Source organism: Cryptomeria japonica, chromosome 6 (genome assembly GCF_030272615.1).
Source record: "Cryptomeria japonica chromosome 6, Sugi_1.0, whole genome shotgun sequence".
Taxonomy (NCBI): domain Eukaryota; kingdom Viridiplantae; phylum Streptophyta; class Pinopsida; order Cupressales; family Cupressaceae; genus Cryptomeria; species Cryptomeria japonica.
Window position 1 is genome coordinate 653468698 of NC_081410.1, and position 6458 is coordinate 653475155.

Here is a 6458-nt window from a genome sequence, read left to right on the forward strand (position 1 = left end):
CCATATAATTGTTCCCTAGTAAACTTCTTTGGATCATAATTTTCTTCAATAGTAGAGATCTTATCATTGTATCTTTCCAGTAGAGACATTAGAATCTCTCAATTATGTCTTCATCTGTCAAGGTGTCGCCAAGTTCTTTGATTTCATTTACTACACTATCAACCTTTTGAAAATAGCTTGTTATATCTTCTCCTTCTTCCATTTTCAAGTTCTCATATCTGTGCTTAGCTTTTAGCTTCTTTAATAATTTGACTTTGTCATTTCCTTCATAGATATCTCTCAAATTTTTCTAAATTTCATAAGTAGTACTCAATGAAATAACCTTTGTTAATTCATTCTTTGGTAAAGCACTAAAGATAGCATGCCTTGATTTTTCATTCACTTCATATACTTGAATCTCATCTAGAGTGGTAAGACCATTTGCCGGTTGTACATACTTATTTTTCACAACTTTCCAAGTGTTGTAGCCTAAGGAGATCAGGTAACCTCTCATTTTCACTTTCTAGAAGCTATAGTTGGATCCTTTAAAGATAGGAATGCTTAGTTTATGTGTCATCAGATTAGGATCTACCTCAAGCGGTTAAGCTCTTCTCCAAGGAACCAAAGCTCTGATACCAATTGTTAAATATCTGAGAAACTAAGGGGGGGTGAATCAGTTGACAACTTAAACTTTTTCTTTAATAAATTCACACATCCAGAATAACCAATTAAATTAATTAAAGAAAATATAACATGAAAGCACATACACAAAACAAATCACATAATGAACACCAGGTATGACATGGAAAACCCAAGAAAGGAAAAACCACAAAGAATGTTAGTTCTCAATATATAGCACTAGTTAAGGTGATTTTTAAAAAGGGTGTCTCATTGCCAGAATGCTCACTGTAGGCAAGCACACTGCCCAAAAAAAGTCTCACTATCGAAGGAAGAAGAAAAAAGAAAATCGTGATGTAACACAATCTGCAATACTAGAACTATTATGGTGCCTCAACAATAATACACTTCATACGTTTTCAATCGGATTATTCTAAATTAGTCTCGCACATCTTCCATATCTCATGCATTTAGATCATCCACATATTTATATTATCCCCATGAAACATAATCTTCTAAATTGGCCAAGACAAGAATTTGAAATAGGTCAACACTAAACATTTTGGTGGTGGGAAGGAATGAGAAGTAGACCATACCACAACACACGTCAACGATCAAATCAACATGTTACATCCATCACAAATTTTAGACCCAAATCACAACTCACACACTACACAAATGGCATTTCTCATCCTTGAATTCTAAACTTAATCCGGACCCAGAGTAGCACTACCCAACTTAGCATAAATAAGAATGGAACCAAGATACTCATGAATACAATCAATCAATACCATATCTGGTAAATAGAGAAATCTGGACCATCATCAACACAATTGATTCACACTGAATATCACATCTTCCAGACCACCAAAGATTCTGGGAACACACCTTTCGGATCACTAACAACAATACCATATTTTGACATCAATGACAACCATCAACATCACATTTGCAACAAAGTAAACTCAGAAAATAGAAGTTTATCTCTAATGTCTTTTTGTAAATTAGCAATAAAAATTCTTTGAACATCATGAACAAGCACTTGATAAGCAATTTGAGAATGCAAATGTTTATATCTACCAATAAAATCAATCACTTTTTCTTTATCTCCTTTCTTACAATGAATCAAATCAATCAAAGTAATTTTAGGACCAATATTATTTTGAAATTGTTGAATGAAAGCATTAGCCAATTATTGAAATGAAGTAGTAGAATAAGGAGACAAATAATAATACCATTGCAAAGCTTTATCCCTAAACTTTCTAGTAAACAATTTATCCATAAGTTTTTGGTCACAAGAAAAATCACTACACAAAGTTTAAAATGTCTTCAAATGAGTCAAGGGGTCACCTTCTCTATTATACAACTCTAATTGATGGACTTCCATATGTTTAGTGGAAACCGCACAAACAATGTTATCATATAATGCGCTTGCTACATCAAATGTAGGAACATTGAACTTGGATTGAGTAATGGAAGCCTTTTTGTTGTAGGGATGTAAACGTTTGGGCTAGGTTATTGATGGTTTCTTTGGTGGATGGATTGAAATTGGGCATGTTGGATGGTGATGGAGGAATAACATTGTTATATGTAGGTGGAGATTGAGAATAAGGAGGTGTAACATTGTGGTATGTGGGTATGGGAGATGATTGGGATACAAATGGAAGACTCACAAAAGGAGGTATGTAAGAATATTGATTAATGGGATTGACCCCATTATTAGCATGCGTAGGATTAACATTTTGTGTGGAAGTAGCCATGATACAAGATGTAAATGTAGGCACACTAGGATAAAAATTGAATTTATAAATGTAATAAAATACTATAATGAAATACTTTTCTTTTGAGGGAAAGGCTAAAAATAATGGAAACAATAATGTATACCTTGATGAATTTTTGTTTGACCTTCACAAAGGTTTTAAGGTTTCATGTTAGATGCCTTCATAAAATATTGTTCATGGATGTCACGAACTTGACCTCACTTCTGCTCCAATGCTTGATGAATGACTGATTACTTGCTCACTTGAATTGAATTTCACAAGTGTATTTGAGATCTTGATTTTGGTTAGGTATGAAGTGAATGGAGTAGATATCCTTTTATACTTTTTTTGTCCTAAGAATCAAGACTCCAGAATGGGGGAGAAACTGGCAGATGATGAAAATACAGGTTTGAAATGGGGTGTGAGTAGAATCAGCAATGCAATCAGGCATTGAAAGCAGGAATGCCAAAGTGAGTCCTATGTGAGGAAAAAAATGTAAGAGTACAATTTAGGATGCTACATATACCAATTGGTGAACACACCTCAAGACTAAGAGGGGGTGGTGAATTAATCTTGAACAAAACTTAAACTTCTTATCACAATTCAAATTCAAAATCTTAATCTAATCAAGAGAAAAGAAAACCAATGAACACTAATGCACAAGAGAATGCCATATATACATGGAAAAAACAAGGGAAAAACCATGGTGAGAAATATCTCACAATATATGAACAAGTTTACAAATTTTTTTAAAGGCTCACTGCCTAAGGAAGCACACTACTCCTTGAGTTGACTTGCTGCTAAGGTTCACTACCTTAGGAAAAGATAAAAAAAAAGGGGGACCTGTCAAAGAGACTCATTATCTCAGAGAAGGAAACATGAAAATATGAGTTGCAATGAATAAAAATTCAACATCACAACCTCCAACAGACTCCTTAGAATGTAGGTGTTCTTGACATGCTACCTCAAGCAACCATTAAGTAGTTCAAATCCAAAACTTCTACCACACACTTTTTCTACTTCAACTGTGCATTTGTCACAATCCAGACAAATACACACTCTTGAAACTAATTTGGCCTTCTATTTATATCCTCTACAAGAAAGGAAAATATCCAATTAGGTCAAGCGGAATAGGGGACAAGCAATGATCCAACAAGTCATCCTCAAAACATCTTTGCAGTGAAAGCACTCCAAACTAGAAGATATAATGGAACTAAAACAACTTGTTACATATTTACATGTAGCTCCAAACATCAAACATGATGGAGAACATTTGCACAAGTTAGCAACAGGGTAATGTGTAGATGAAACGTGTATCCCATAACCAATCGACACAAAAACACAATTTTTGAAAGAATTTATGCAATGTGGTTCACATCAAGGCATAGAAAGGCCCATTGAAAAACCATCGCAACCTCCAATCTAGCACAAATCCCCAAATGCATAGTGCAAGAAAGAGAATAAACCTTGGAAACTAGATAGTTATAGATCACCTTGAAAACCAACTCCAGACAAAATACTACACCAAAAAGATCAATCATTATCATATAAGAGACATGGAGGCATTTCATGAACTCTCAACTATTAGGCCCAATATGGAAAGCTAATGTACTGAGAGGGGAGGGGTGAATCAGTACTTCAAATCTTTTCTTCAACAATAACTTTACTGTTTAGCATAAACCAAAAACTGTTGTAACATAATATAATGCTAAAACAAATAAATAACAATCATACATGATTCACTCCATAACACATATATTTTGGTTACGCAGAAACTCTTGGTTAGAGAGAAAAACTGTGGTGGGGATGGCACCCACAAATTCACTACTGCAATAATAAAGGTTGCTCGGTTAGAGCTACATGTTTAGCTATTTCTAATAGCTTACCCTGTTAGGAGTATCAAGATCTTTAGATCTACCTTGCTAAAGGATTTTACAACACTTAAACTAAATGTTGCACTTGGTTAAAGGCTTTACAATTTATAGACTTTGTTAGAGTCTTTTACCCTGTTAAAGGTTTCTCTTACCACTCAAAATATTACAATAAAATCTTTACAAATATTTGCAACTTTACATCTGAAATGTTATAGCAGATTCTATGTGCTCAAAATGAGATTACCTTGCTTATAGCATACCTCGGTAATCCATAGATTAACTCAGTAAACCCTTCTGTTTACTCTGTTCCTTACTGTTCTCTAAAATCCTTCTCGGTGACCTTCTGTGTCTCTAATAGTCACAATACTTAGTGCTTCCTTATCTATTACACATGTCTTGCTTCATACACCTCTATATCTGATCCTTAATTCATGTTGTATAAATAGATCTCTTAGGACGGTGATCTTGTTCATGCATCGATCTTACAAACAAGATTCATTGAATGAATAACCCTAGAAATTATTTCATAAGATAGATGTCCTCAAAATCATACACAATCTAGAAGTTCAATTTCCTATGTGATAACGGTTCTTTGTTCCTCGATCTTGTAACACGTTTCCACATATGTGTCCAAGTTCAATGAATCTGGTAACATGTTTCACTTGGTGTGTGTTCACTCGGTATATCATTTTTGGTGCTAGGTAGACATAGAGTGTTACTTGGTGGATAGCTCGGTGTATACTAGACTCTGTGACTTCTATCTTCTGTAACTGACTGCTTTAGTGCTTATAGACTGAATGTTCCGGTAGTATTAACCGACTAGAGTATATAGGATGACTTTGGATATAAAACTAATGACAACTTAGTAAATAGTAACATCAACAACATCCCCATATCATTCTTTCATGTCAAAACAAGCTAGTGCAACCAAACTAATACAAAGTTCATCATACCTGGATGCCAAGACAACACAATCATGAGATCAATCATTAAAAACTATACTTGTTGTACACTTCATCATCTGAAATTTGAATTGAGACACTGCATAGACAATATAAGTGCATCCTCCAAGCCACAGGAGTGAAAACATCAATTTAGAGAAATGCAAAGTATTTTCTATACTAATATTGAGCAACAACCGACCTGCTAACAAATTGCATTCACCAAAGAACATTTGCAGAAACACTAGGACCTAAAAAGATAAGAGTGCAACATCCACAAAAAATACAATTTAAGCTTCAAAGTGAAAGAACATAACTTCAAGTGTGGATGAATGTAGAGCATTCTCCCAGAGGAATGTAGAGCATTCTCCTAGAGGAATGTAGAGCATTCTCTCATACAATCTTTAACACACCTTCCTACAACTTTATACTTCATCAATCTATAAGGACCAAATCAACTTTGCAACATCAATTGCTCTCTTGGGAGAAATCAAGAGAGATGGAACAACAACTTGTATCATGTTCAAGACATTAGCAACACATCCACTTTCATCACCATGCTTCTAATCCTCATCTTAATACTTATAGTCCTCAACTTAATATGATATGATAACATCTTTGCTAACAACAAATAAGTCGACATCAAATATGAATCTCATCACTATCACTCTCTATCACCATAATTGTTCTTCAATATAACACATCGTCACATTATCATAAAAATCATACATGATGCCAAAACACACTAAGTATAGACATCAACACCATAAGGGTGAACATCCAACCATGAAAATCAATGGCAACACACACATGATAGACTAACCACCAACCATCTATACTATCTCATTAGCACTGATCTACACTCTACATCACTAAGTGTTGAAAATAATGGACAACACCATAACTACACAAGAGACATCCAATCTTCACAACATTCAAGGTTGACATCAATTACAATGCCACAATTTCCAGCATATTCATCTTATGTTCTCTTCTTCCATTGTTCTTGTAGTTTCACTACTCTTGGGGGATGAGTTCAATTCAATACAATCATACTTGATATGCATGCTTTATCTAATGTGCATGTTGACCCCAGATAATGGATCCCTTATGTGTTCTCTTTGTGTCTTGTAACCATTGCCTTTGATTGGGGGCATTTCACTATTGCGATGTGCTTGTCTTTTGGATGTAAGTATGCTACCTTAAAGCAATTGCTCCTAGTAAGGTGTACACAATCACTTTAATGTGGGGGCACACACTCCTCTCTTTGTTAAACTGTGTACACA